At 39.8% G+C, this 14,408-nt stretch overlaps 1 pseudogene; it reads left to right on the plus strand.

Annotated features, from left to right (window-relative positions):
- Nucleotides 1-9,496: 9,496 nt before the first annotated feature.
- On the plus strand, nucleotides 9,497-10,749 carry LOC149098869 (uncharacterized; annotated as a pseudogene).
- The last annotated feature ends 3,659 nt before the right edge of the window (nucleotides 10,750-14,408 follow it).

Below are 14,408 nucleotides of genomic sequence, written 5' to 3' on the forward strand. Positions count from 1 at the left end.
AAATGAAGCTATGATATGGAAAGTTGTTGCTAAAATACGATAAGCTAAACAAAAGCTAAACAAAAATCCTTTCTGTTTACAATAAAAGTCAAATGCTATCTAGTTTCAAAAAGATTAGTAACAATGATTAGCAAAAATCAAATGACTGCCTTGTAAGCTCCCGCCAACTTTCTCTGCCGCCGCGAGCAAAATGAAAATACAACGAAAACCAAATAAACTCAACCAACTTCTCCGCATCTCTCCAAACGCCGTCCGTGTTCTGCTCTTCCATGAGGTATTGATTCAATTTCTACCTGTCTCCTGACTGAATAGATGATTCGTGTTCTGGTTTTACATCGTTTTCTTTCGTAAATAGTTTGACCTTCGCTTCAAACATTTTGTTGGCAGACATGAATTCGCTGTCTTGTAAAATGTCTATGTTTCGGCTGAGTGGAGCGCAGGTTAGATGGCGATGAATGGCCGCTCTAATTCCACTTAATACACTTGGATTAAAGCTTGGCCTTTCTCTGTTTTCCCTTTCTCTGTTTTCCCTTAAGCGAAGAATTTTCGCAGAATTTCACTCAAGTCCGTCGGACTTACTGTTTTAAGATCCACTCTAATTTTTCTTTTCTCGCACCATTTCTCGAAATTCTTAACTCCCCCGCTGAGTTGTTTTCTTGGTGTTTTTGATTGAGCTTGTTGCTCAAATTCATCTAGTTGCTCGTTGTCCTTTTTCTAGTTTTGACTAGAAAAAATGCTGAAAATTTGGGACTTCAAAATCTCCAAACGTCAAACTTTCAATACAAAACTACAACGTGAGCAAGTGCAAACTCATCCACAAAAATTGGCGCTAACTCTAGCATTGAAATGATATCCTCAGTATCTCATTGGCCAAACGAACTTGTTTGACATCTCTGCAGCCAATCAGAATCAGGGCGGCAAATGCATTTTCAGTCCGCTCATTAATTTTCCAGTTTCGCCCGCAAAATGGCCCGTTTTACAGAGGGCAGTTTGTCATTTGGCCTCGTGTATTGATAGTAATGGAATTTAGCAATTGGTATTTAAAAGAATGATCGATATAGCAACAATATCGAGTTTAAGGGTATATAGTGTAATATAATATTGTAACGGCTAAATAATAAAGTTAACTTTTATTTAATTATTTCTTAAGGCGGGGGTAAACATGAATTTAAGTGAAAGAGGGATTAAAAGGAAACGAAAAGGGGTTTGGAACACCACCAGACAGTTGATTGCCCCCAAAAGGGCTCCCCGGGTTGGTGGGCAACTGTTTGGTGTACGTCTACCAATTTCTAACTGGAAATTCTAATTTTAAAACAGCATCAAATCTTCAAAATTTCATATTTCCATAAGTTTTACTATTCGTTTGAGAAAAACCATTTATCCCCAACTATACCCAAAAAACACCAAAAAATTTACAAAACAGTCCAAAACGTAGCTAAGTGAAATGGGTCTGAAATGAGCAGAGAGATTCTTCACTGCTTGAACGTGAACGAGATATTTGCATTCAAACCATAAAACCCAGCAAAAATACGGCCTTTATGTTAACCTCCGCCTTAATGGTATACGTCAATATTAAAAGACTTCCAACCGTCTTGTCTACTGGAGCAATATCAAGGTACACTATATTCTTAATTGCATAGAAAAGGAGAAATTAAAGCATTATCTGCAGCAGTGTCCTCAGTTAGTTTTTTCTTTTTTTTAAAGCTAAATATCATTCACTCTTAAATAAAGTCTTTCATTCATTCATTCATTCATTCATTCGTTCGTTTGTTCGTTTTTTTCGTTCGTTCGTTCGTTCGTTCGTTCATTCATTCACCTGTTTCGAAAGGGCCTGGTGGTCCTCTCTCGTCAAGAGCATGAAACACTGACCAACTAAGGTTCCTTTCATAAGCTGATCGTTCAAGCATGCTTTATTAAGTACTTGCTTGTATGCCGGCACGCACTCGCCAGTTCCTTCCTTTTGTTTAGGGTGCTCGCGCCCGGTTTGCATATGATGAAGAATTTTTCCGTTATGCACAGGCTGCATTTCTTTGTCACATTTGAATATGGTATGGCACGAGCCATTATTTTCCAGGTCACAGCAAATTTGTCCTTCAAGGACCAGATGTGCTTGCTCAACTCGGTTGCGTTCCTTTTATTCTCGTTTCGAAATGAAGCCATGTGATCGCTGAATCTTGTTTTGAATTGGTTCGCTATAAGTCTAAGGCTTTCAACTCTAGCTTGGTAGACCACGTTTTGGGTTAGGTATTCACCACTTAACGAGCAAATGTGTTTGTCTCTACAATTGCATGATATTTATTGTGATTGTGGATTATTCTAAGGTTGGACTTGTTGAGGGCGCTGATTTTTCTTTCTAAATTTGACATGCACGAATTCTAAGATGCAAAGTGAAATATGCCGAAACAACGTCAGATTATCTGTCCAATCATAATTCTCATGACGTTAAGTAATTTTGGAGCAAAACTGGAGGAAATAGAGTATGGTATGACACATCGAAGTAAATGTGCAGAAATGTTTTAGCAACGAACATACGATTAGTGCTGTTTTTGACGGTTTTTGGCTAGCCAGTTTCCCTTGTAGGAAAAGGACTAAATTTTATTCGGTTTAATTAAAAATTGTTTTCGTTATTTATTACACGAATAAGTTAGTTCAAAGATCAAATAACCAAAATAAACCATTCAGCTTGCTCTATTGCCGATACAATATCCTCTAAGTATTAGATCGGGCACTGTCCCGAATGATGCTGCGCGACTGAGATCTTCTGGTAGTTTTATGGCTTACGTTTATGAAAGAACTTGCTTTCACATAACAAACCCTTTTGATTTATTTAACATCACATGTGACTGATTCACCTACTTGGCTCTCAATCACAATCCTCCGTAGGAAAAAAGATTGCGACTGGTACATTTACCCATAATTCTTAGAGCACAAAAACCTTAACAACGTTGGTAAAAACGTAGAGAAACGTTATAAAAACGTCAACCTAGGCTACTCAGTTTCTTTAGCACAGGGAAAAATATTGTAAAAAATTTGGCTTTCTTTGTGCCTTATAGGCTGTGTTAGTTTCGGAAGGCATTGTGCTAAAATGTACAGCCGCCATCTTTTTTCCTACGGTGAATTGCGCGCTTGTTTGCCATTTCTTTTTCGGTACGTGTTCATGGCAGTTTTTCTTAACATTTTCCGTCGGGTAATTAATATAATATTAACCATGCTTGCTCGGGACCGTACTTGGAGGATATCGGCCCTCGGTCGTTTTTCAGTGCACGTACCTTGCTGCGCTCGGTCCGTGCCGTCAAGACCTCGGGCCGATATTCTCCCAGCACGGCACTCGCGCATGGTCAATTACAAATTTTAAACACAAAATTATGTTTTCAATATCTTAAGCTCGCGTTTATTCACATAACATTCTTAAAAATTCGAAAATTTCAGCTTCGATATTCTTGAGTCACTTGATTGCATGAAACGTATCACTTTTCCACACACTTTAATAGAACGGGTATACACTGCATTGGCTCTTAATCATTGGTTTGCATAATGCGTAATTTTATTTTCTCTGCATACGCGTTGCACTTAGAACGTAACATTAGTACACTCGACTTCTGAGTCGACAGGTGTCGAATTGTGACGGCTCGACGACGACAATTTTACCTTCTTCCCCCTCCCCAGCCCAATCGCATATCCTTTCCTGCTAGAGAAGTTCTTTCACAACTAGACTTCCGGTGCGTTTTATAAGCTATCCAACTGCCCATTATTCCACGGATCACTAATTGGGGAGGCGATAAAGTTCATTGTTCGAATAATACGTTGCAAAATTGATCCATACGAAGCCACTGACCGAATGTAGAAACACTGCCAACTAAACTACTCTGCCACCAACCAGCAAAATATACAAAGATTTTACTAATCTACTAAGATAGCTTTAACAAGCCCGTCGGCCTTAACAACCGACAAACATACAAGTTTAATGAACAAGTAAGGTCTGGAAGAAAAAATTGTCCAATCAGCCTATGCTAGCAATAACTAACAAAAACAAAATTTGCTTGACCTAATCCCTAAGAGAATTCATAACAGGCGAAATTTTAAACTTACATCTGACTAATAGCCTAAGAGAACATGACGCTGGCATTTGTATAGTAGTAGGCTTTACTGAAAAATAATAAAGAGCGTTGGACCCTATGATCCTTTTTAAGCCATTATAAAAACTTTTCGGTAGAAATTTAAAAGTTTGTTGACCTCTTTGTAATGCCCATTGCAGTTATATACATAAGTTAAGCAGCTGTAAAATTAACAACTGAACTTTCTCCGCAGCTCAAATATATGGTATTTCATATATTCATCCGCATTCTTCACCATCTACGAGTATATTACAAACTTGCAATGTTACCAGCTCCCAGTTGGCTTGATAGCTCAGTTGCGCACTGCAACGGTATATGTACAAATGTAGATGTATCGCAGACGTCATTGGTTTGAATCCCGTTCAAACCCAATTTTTGTCAGACTTTAATTTCACGGCTGGGTAGGTTGTGTATATAACTGTGATGCTCATTAATGTCTTCATATCTTTCTCCGCAGTCCAAATATAAAATCTTTCATCTTTCTTTAAATAATCATTAACAATTCGACCCTAGCATGTGTTACAGGATCTTTAATTTTTGATGATCACGCGTTTTAGAAGAGAAGAGAATCATTTTTGTCTTTATCCAAGGGACCGTCAGCATTTGTGTTTATCGTCTACATGTCGATACGGCGTTCGAAAATCAATGAAGCCCGCATGCCAAGGCTAGTGGTATTTCTAAGATGGCAGCAACTAATTGTGGCCTTGATATTTACCATCTTAATGACTAATACATGCTTATTTCCACTTGGATTTATAAGGTACTTTGGTGCACATCGTTATTAAGCAGATGGCAAATGGCCGTATTTACTTAGCAGGTGTTACACGTCCAACTAGTTTTAGCTATAGGTAGGTACGAGAGGCATGAAAGTCCATAAAACTCACGTGTTGACCTTTTGTGAGAGTGACCGTACTGGCTGGACCGTACAAAATTACCGATCCGTGCAGAAAGGAAACTTAGCAAACTCCATTGCGACACATTTGCGAAGCAAATGTAGAACAAAGCATTGTATGGGTGAAGTAATATTTTACCTGACTCTGCAGACCATCCACGAGAACACGAACTTCTCTTCAGCTACACAAGTAAAAACAGCGCCGAATTGCACTAAAAACGTGCGGAGCCATGTCCTTTACACAGTTTATTCACGTTTAGTTCGACTGTTTTACTACCTGGACGTATTATACGTCTGAGACGTATAATGACTGTTTTATACGTCGTACACATTGCCTAATTTCATGTCGCCCGGGAGACTGGCGCTAACGGATTTGTGCGGACAAAATGACAATGGCGTCCGCTGTGGTAGACGAATTAAGCACATCGTAGAAAGTAAAGAGTTACCGTTTTTGGCAGTGATAGTGTTCAAGGAGATATTGTAAGAGTTCCTGGAAAAGCGGTGGTGAATACTATACGTTAACAAAACTAGCCTCAGAAAGAAAAGAGGTTGTCGATGCTTATTTGTATGTTCTTGGCCAAGCAAAACATGAAGTTAATTTTAATGGCCATGTCATTTGCTCAAAACACTGGGCAGCAGGAAGCAGAACAGATATCGAAGACCTGTCGACTATAAAATTTACCACGTGTGGAGTCGAGCACTGGAACTGTGATGCAACACTTAGTATGAATTCGTTGAGAGCAAATAGTAAGTTGACTTACTACCGTTTCAGTGAAGTCGCTAATTGTCCAGAGAAACGCCATGCACACAGTAAAATTCTGAATAAAGGCGTGCATTTCAAACGAGATCTCATTTGTTCTGCCCACTGGACTAATACACCAAGAAGGGATATAAATGAACTTCCAGATTTGCCATGCAGTAACAGTTATCTTGAAAAGAAAATTACGACGAAAACAACACCAAGTGGAAAAATGGAGTCGGCCAAACGTGCTCTTACAATGCAGCCAAATGAGAAAGTAAAAAGGAGAAGACTAGTTTATAAAACAAAAGATAACCCCTCTGAATGTGAAGTGTTAAGAGAAGAAATTGAGGATCTAAAAGAGAAACTGAAAGTGAAAACAGAACTGGTAAATAAAATGTTTACATGATGAATTGAATTCACTTAAAGCGGAGAAAGAAGCCTATGCCAAACAACTCAGACAATTTGGCCAAAGCAACCAAAAGTCTTCATTCTCCTATGCTTGTTTGAAATTGTATCCACAACAAGTTCTGTACATGGTTGGATTATCATTAAATGACAAATAACTTTGACTGTCTTTTTGTGTGTGTCCTGCCCTCCATTTCTGCAGTTGTCTATCCTGATTATGAAAATGGACAAAGAAAGGGAACAAAGGGGACAGAACTAATGTGCTTTCTAAAAATATACAACACACCCTCCATCTAGGAATATTGGGATTTATGACAAATACAAGTGACTCTACACAGTCCAGAATTTTTAGTGCCTGGGCAGTTGTTTTTTGTTTTTAGTCTTTTTTTTCTTGTACTGTTTTCGATGCAATAGACCTCAGCCCTATACCTGGAGAGGTGTCCTCATTATTACCAGGGGATTTATGGGCTTCAGATTTTCAGGATACTGTACTTCTGACTTCTGGGTGATTGTACTGAAAACTGGATCTCTTCCTAAGAGAATTATGACATCCGCGGTGCAACACTTAGTTCTTTAAAGAACCATGACAGTGGCAAAACTGGCATATGGATCACACCATATGGTAGCTTGGTCATGTGTATTGATACATACCCAGGGTCGGTTACGAATTAATAGTGATTTAATTTCACACTGTGGTGTTCTTGACATGATAAAGGAAAAAGGCACCACAGTTTTGACCGACAAGGGATTTGAAATTGAGAATCTCTGTCACTCAAAGTGACCTGTACACAATCGCCCACTACTCAACTGTGATGCCCAGTATGAGGAGAGTGACATGAGCAGAAACTTTGATGTGGCAACTCTAGGAATTTATAATGAGAATTACATAGGTAGAATGACGGACTGTTCTATACTGGCATGTTGACCAAAAAGCAGATGTGACATTCTTAGTCGTGTTTATAAGGTTTTTGCCCATATTGTGAACATGTTGTTTGCCCCGATCGGTCCAAAGAGGCAGCTCAAGAACAAGGTTCTCATTAGCCATTCCCATTTGAAATTTAATCACTGTACTCATATCATGCATGTCTTAACCTTCGGACGTACAAGGCGGGAAAGAGAGGGTGGATGCCACCCACCCCCCCCCCCCCCCCCATAAGGTTTTTTCAAAGTTTTGAAAAGACGATTTACTCTACTGGGCTGAAACTTTCAGTAGCTGTTCCTTCGTTCTCCGTGAAAATTTTGATATGTAGTAAAGCAACTGTTCTATGCCATAGAAAGGTAAATTAGCTGGAGTAATCTGGCTCGTAATGAAGTAATCGTTTCTTCAACTTTTGTTTCGGAAGCCATTTTGAATAAGGAATTTTAAAAAGTCCGCAAAAATTCGTTACTACCAGTCTCCCGCGCGATTTGAAATTAGGCAATACACAGCATTTAAAGACCGTGTGACTAGGCGCAGCCACAAATTGCCCAAAACAAATGCTATTTTTCAATAATGGGTATAAAATACGTCTTATTTTGAGTTTAAAATTTTTGTATATTTTAAGTTTGGTTACTCAACAAACTATTGAGCAAACAACTGATTAATTAAAAAAAAGACTGATCTCACCTCAACCCCAAAATTCGGTTTTCTGCTGTGTTTATTTACAATACTGAGCCTAGGTCTTGGCGTCCATTTAGAATTTAAAGATATCTCAGTTGGCCTATTTAGTATTTAAGGCGCCGATCCATATACCTAGCAGGCATCGCGACCTTACTAAAGCTTCACTTTTCCGAGTTTGGAACAGGTAGGAGTAGGAGTTGAAACTATGTGAATTAAATTCAAGAATTAATACTTAAAACATGTACATTGATCGATATACTTACAGGTTCCACAAGCTCGGTAAACCGGAGAAAACATTTTCTGTTAAATTCTGAATATTGTTTCCTTGTAGGTCTCTGAGATAGATAGAGAAACAAAAACAAAAACAAAAAACAAAAAAAAAAAATGTAGCATCAATATGGAGCTTAACAGTACACACTGAAATATTATTACTGATCATGAGTAGTAAAGTTAACTGATATTAAACTATTTATTTAAATTATACGCTATTGGTTAACAGTGTTCCAACCGTGTTATACTCTGCAGCAAGTTCAGTTTCACCATCTAACTGGCAAATAGTTTTGATGTGTTTTTAGGTGTGTTGGTTGTTTATCACTATGTTAGAAAGGACAGTCCTCCAGATCTTAGCAGACTTAGTTTAGATCAGAGTAAGATCGAGGAAATGACAAGAATATACAACACTTTTATTTCATTTAGTTTATTTATTTTATTTCATTTTTTTTTTTTTACGTTTACATAGCCTACATAGTTAAAAGTGAACCATAGCCAGGTTAATTTTCTAGTGAGAGGATGTGAGCGTTCGTAACTTGGGGTCCCTATCGTGGAAAACTCCCCGGAGTAAAAAAGCCAATCAAATTCTAGGATTCGATATTTGGGGGAATGCTGAGAAGATTGAGGGAAAAATGTATTCCTTATTTGTTGCTTTAACAAACAATATGCCTGGATACTTTAAGTTGAGCAGTATTTTTTGAGCAAAATATATGCATGCATTATTGGACTAAGGGATTAATTATTCTTTTATAATGTCCTTTTCAAGTATGTCGACTCTTTTAAATACATTCTGGATCATCAGAAAATCGTACCGATTGCATAAGGCGCGTGCAAAAGACGAAAAACAACACAAAGGAAACCATTAGATTACCACTTGTTTGATTCACACTATGCGTAAACACACGGATACATTGTATATATTGAACGCAACACGCTTTACGAATGGCGAATAAACGATTACGCTATCTTTTGCAACCCATTTTGAGAAAGAAGAAATCATTTTACTTATCCTTCGCGCAGCATTCTAATCGACAACTGATTTAAGGCGTCACAATCTAGTTGGATCTTCACTATATATATTTTCGGTCTTGAAGGCCTTTTATAAAAGTCCATCAGCTGACGAAGTTGTATGGCTCACTTAAGGGGAACAAAGGAAACTTTTATATTCTTAATCTCTGACTCAGTATTATATGTATTATATGTAGATATGTATGATAGCAAGGATAGAACGGTAGCTCTCACTTTTTAAATCGAAATTTCAATTTGCCCCTAATACCCTGCGTTTAGTCGCTATCTTGGATTTCTAACGAAAACATTAATAATGCTATTTTTTGACCTAGACATATATTTGGAAAAAAATTGTATCTTAGACATTATTTCTGTATTACCTAAGGTAATTCGAGCTATGATGACGTCATAAATTACGTTACAGTGACACCATTTTGTTTTCTAATTTGTGTATTCAACCTCTATTTCAAATATCTGAAAAAAACTAAATTACCATTTGTTGTAATATTAACTTGTGGGTACCCCTCTGTGGAGTCCCTTACGTTTTCGTGGGCCGCCCCACATCTCGCGAACATGTGAGTTGGCTTATGTCGGACATTGTGTTGACAGTGTTTAACGTTGCGTTGAGTATTTGAGCCTTGTCTAAAGCTATCTTACAACATGGTGTCAGAAGTGAAAACCTTTTAGAGATTGCAAGGAGTTTATCAGGGCTTGGCTGAGTTACAAACCGGGATGGCTGAGCGAGATACGAGAACTCCAGGTCCTTTGGTGCTCGATGCAAACGCAGCGGACAACTGGAGAAAGTTTTTAATGCAGTTTGAAATTTATCTTGTGGCGAAAAGCAAAGATGACAAACCGGGCAAATTGAAGGTAAACATGTTACTTCACTGTGCTGGACCCGAAGCGATTGAAGAATATAGTCGTTTTGTTTACAATGTTGGAGAAGACAAAGAATGTTATGCGGATGTTTGCAGCAAATTTAAGGCACTCTGTGAGGGAGCAAGGAATGTCATTTATGAGAGGTTAGTGTTTAATAAACGTAACCAGAAAGAGGGAGAGCGAGTTGATAACTTTGTCAGCGAACTGAAACGGTTGTCGCTAACATGTGAATTCGGCGAACTGCGAGATTCGCTAATAAGAGATCGAATTGTGGGAGGTGTATTATCTGATGAGCTGAGAGGGGAACGGCTAAAGAAACCTGATCTAACCCTACAGAAGGCTCATGATTATTGTCGTACCTTTGAAGCCTCAGAATTACAAAAGTCCAAGTTCAACATTCAAGCGAGTGCTGGAACTGAACATTCATTAGGAATTCAGCCTGTTAGACAAGACAGCTGCTCGTTCTTGTAAGTTTTGTGGTTACAAGCACCCATTTACTCGACCATCTCGTTGTCCAGCATTTAGAAAACAGTGCTTAAAGTGTAAGAAAGAAAGTCATTTTGCCCAAGTGTGCCCAGGGAATGTAAAAGAAGGTTCGAAAGTTGATTTAGTGCAACAAGAAAGTCCACCAGACCTAGACACTCAGAATATGAATAAGGAGGTACACACCTATTTTGGATCTATTGAACTGGACAGTGTTTCCGATTCCAGGAAATCAACAAAGAGCCTTATCACTCTTAAGATTGAAGGGCAGAATGTTGAAGTAAAAGCAGACACAGGTGCAGAGGCTACCGTCATACCCTTTCATCTGTATAAGAAAATCTCAAAAAAACCTCTCCAAAAGATTCAGCAACCCTTGAAAGGCTGGCTTGCAACTAAGCCCATTCATCCAAGAGGCTGTGTACGCCTTCAAACTCAATACAAGAATCGTCAAATGAACCTGTTGTACCTTGTTGTTGACGGGAATTTTACACCCTTATTGGGATGTGATGCCTGCTTGGATTTAGAAGTCCTTCAGTTTATGAATCTCCAACTGATAGATACACCAGTACCTAATCCAGCCATGCCGGATACGCCAAGAGCTCGTGGAGACCAGACCATCTTCCAGAAGGACCCAATATTGAGGGAGTACCCAGATTGTTTCAGTGACCAACCCGGCACACTTCCAAACAAAGTACATCTGGAAGTTGATGCTTCAGTACCCCCAGTTGTTCACCCTCCCAGGAAAATTCCAGTTGCTATGCTGGAGCCAGCACGAGAGAAACTAAAAGAGATGGAAGAAGATGGTATTATCGTGAAAGAGGATGAGCCTACGTCGTGGGTCTCATCAATGCTAGTTATTGACAAAAGAAAGGTGAAGGATAAAAGAAAGGACACTCCACTGTCAAAGGATTGTGTCAGAATTTGTATTGACCCAAGAGATCTCAACAAGGCCCTGAAAAGACCCCATTATCCAATGGTTACCGTAGAAGAAGTTGCAAACCGACTTTCAGGTGCAATGAGTTTCACATCACTTGATGCATGCAGTGGATACTGGCAACTCCCCGTAGATGAGGAGAGTTCCAAGCTCTTGACTTTTAACACACACGATACCGATTTACAAGACTCCCTTTTGGTATCTCACCAGCCCCTGAAATCTACCAAAGGGAGATGGACAGACTGTTTGAAGGGGTTCCTGTTGAAATCATAGTGGATGATTTCCTGATACATGGTAAAGATCAGCTTGAAGTTGATGACAAATTGAGAAGAGTACTTGACAAGAGCAGGGAGGTAGGATTGAAAATCAACCCTAAAAAGGTGAAGCTTAGAGTACCAGAAGTAAGTTATGTTGGACACCTGTTCTCATCTGAAGGTTTGAAACCAGATCCGGAGAAGATCAGAGCCATTAATGAGATGCCACCCCCAGAAGACAAAGAAGTTGTACTTCGCATACTAGGAACTGTGAATTACCTGGACAAATTCATCAAGCACAAGGCTGACATACAAGAACCCATATCGCAACTTACCCAAAAAGATGCAGCATTTGTTTGGGAAAAGCCACAACAAGAGGCCTTCGACAATCTGAAATCAGTCATCACGAGTGCACCTGCACTAGCTTATTTTGACAACAGCAAGGAAACAGTGCTAAATGTAGATGCAAGTAGTAAAGGCCTTGGTGCTGTGATCCTACAGGACGGCAAGCCGGTTGCATTCGGATCCAAAACACTAACTAACTGTGAGAAAAGGTATGCAAACATCGAGAGAGAGCTGCTTGCAATCGTCTGGAGCGCACAGAAATTTCACACCTATGTATATGGGCGCAGAGTAATTGTAGAGACAGATCACAAACCCTTAGAGTCTATCTTCCGCAAGTCTCTGAATGATGCTCCCCCCAGGCTACAAAGGATGCTATTGAAACTTACCAAGTATGATCTTGATGTGCGATATATCCCTGGAAAACAGCAAGTCATCTCAGACTGTCTTAACAGAGCACCTCTCAGTGATACGGAGCCAGTCAGTGAACCAGAAGATGTAATTGGAATCAATCTTATTGAGGAGCTCGGATTTGAAAGCAGCACACTGAAGAGATTTAAGGAGACCTCCAGCATTGACGAAACCTCGAGAGTAGTGATGGAGTATGTCTTGAAAGGGTGGCCGTCTGAGAAAGAACAGGTTGATGAGCTTGCTAGAGAGTACTGGAGTTTTAAGGAAGAGCTGAGTGTGGAGGATGGATTGCTGTTTAAATCAGACCGAATAGTCGTCCCAAGACCACTGAGGGCTGAGGTGCTGGATGAAATCCATGGAGCTCATATGGGAGAACGTAAGAGCCTTAGCTTTGCCAGAGATTACGTATTCTGGCCCTCAATGACAGCCCAGATCAAAGACAAAGTCAGCTCCTGTTCAATTTGTAATGCCTTCCGCAACCGACAACAAAGAGAGTCATTGCATCCACATGACATCCCTGGATTACCTTGGCAGGTAGTCGGGACTGACTTGTTTGAAAATGGAGGCCAAACATACTTGTTGGTCACTGACTTCTATTCAAAATACTTTGAAATTGAATTACTGCGTCAGAGCACTGCCACCTGTGTCATTAACAACCTGAAGAAAATATTTGCAAGGCTTGGAGTCCCGGATAAGGTTGTGAGCGATAATGGTTCCCAATACAGCAATACCAGGAATCCATTCGACAGCACTCATGAGTTCAAGCAATTTGCTGAAGATTGGGGTTTTTGCCACACAACGAGCTCTCCAGAGTACCCCCAATCAAATGGGGCAGCGGAGAGAGCAGTGCAGACAGCAAAGCGCATTTTGAAGAAGGCTGCAGCTGACCAAAAAGACACCTTTTGAAGGGCTGTTGAAGTATCGCAACACTCCATTTGAAGATATCGGCGTGTCACCTGCACAGCTGCTGATGAGTCGGCGCACACGCACAATGATACCAGCCCATCGACGTCTCTTATTACCGCAGGCAGTGGATCCTGATAGAATAGTGAAAGCGCTGCGGCTACGTCAATTTGTCTCTAAGAAGAATTACGACAAACAGAGTAGAGATCTGCCTCCACTTGAAGCTGGGGACAAGGTGCGAATTCGGCCAAATAGAGATAGAGAATGGCGTGCAGCAGAAGTGTTGCCACGATCATACTTAGTACAGGATGAACGAGGGTGTGTCTATAGAAGAAATCGAAGGCAGATAATCTCAGTCCCAAATGATTATCCAATGAGACCACGGCTGCATGATCCTCCTTCAAGTCCCCAGTGTGCTGACTCTCCAAGATGTCCATCATCACCTTCTATAAAGGACTCAGCACCAGAACCAATGGAATCAGCAGAAGGACCAAGAAATGCAGAACGATCACCTATTACAACCAGATCCGGGCGACAAGTTAAAAAGCCCCAGAGACTCATTGAATCCTGTTAGAGGGGAGATGTTGTAATATTAACTTGTGGGTACCCCTCTGTGGAGTCCCTTACGTTTTCGTGGGCCGCCCCACATCTCGCGAACATGTGAGTTGGCTTATGTCGGACATTGTGTTGACAGTGTTTAACGTTGCGTTGAGTATTTGAGCCTGATCTAAAGCTATCTTACAACACCATTAAGGTGCTCCACATCATACCATTAGAAAAATACCTTTTAGTACTGTTTTATAAACATTATATGCCATGAACCAATATAGCATAAATCAGAGTAGATACATACACTTTAGTCTAGAGCTTGTTTTACTAAAGAAACGCCAGGATCGTATAATGTCGTTCTTCGCTGCTCTCATTTACATTTTGGGCTATAATTTCTCAAACAAAATCACAATTCATCAAGTTTAAACACGATAACTCAAGACCATGAAGCTGTTGGATATCTGATCTTAATTAACAGATATTTTTACGACTTTATTTTTCTGTTTCCATTTAAAATTAGTCTCGATTAAGAATATATATCAAACAGTCAAGACCAAGGTTCCAACCACCTCAAAATTTTTCAAAAATACTCCGCTACTAGCGTCGTATTTTCAACTGTCT

Source organism: Orbicella faveolata, unplaced genomic scaffold (genome assembly GCF_042242905.1).
Source record: "Orbicella faveolata isolate gen_17 unplaced genomic scaffold, um_ofav_v1 contig_46, whole genome shotgun sequence".
Lineage (NCBI taxonomy): Eukaryota > Metazoa > Cnidaria > Anthozoa > Scleractinia > Merulinidae > Orbicella > Orbicella faveolata.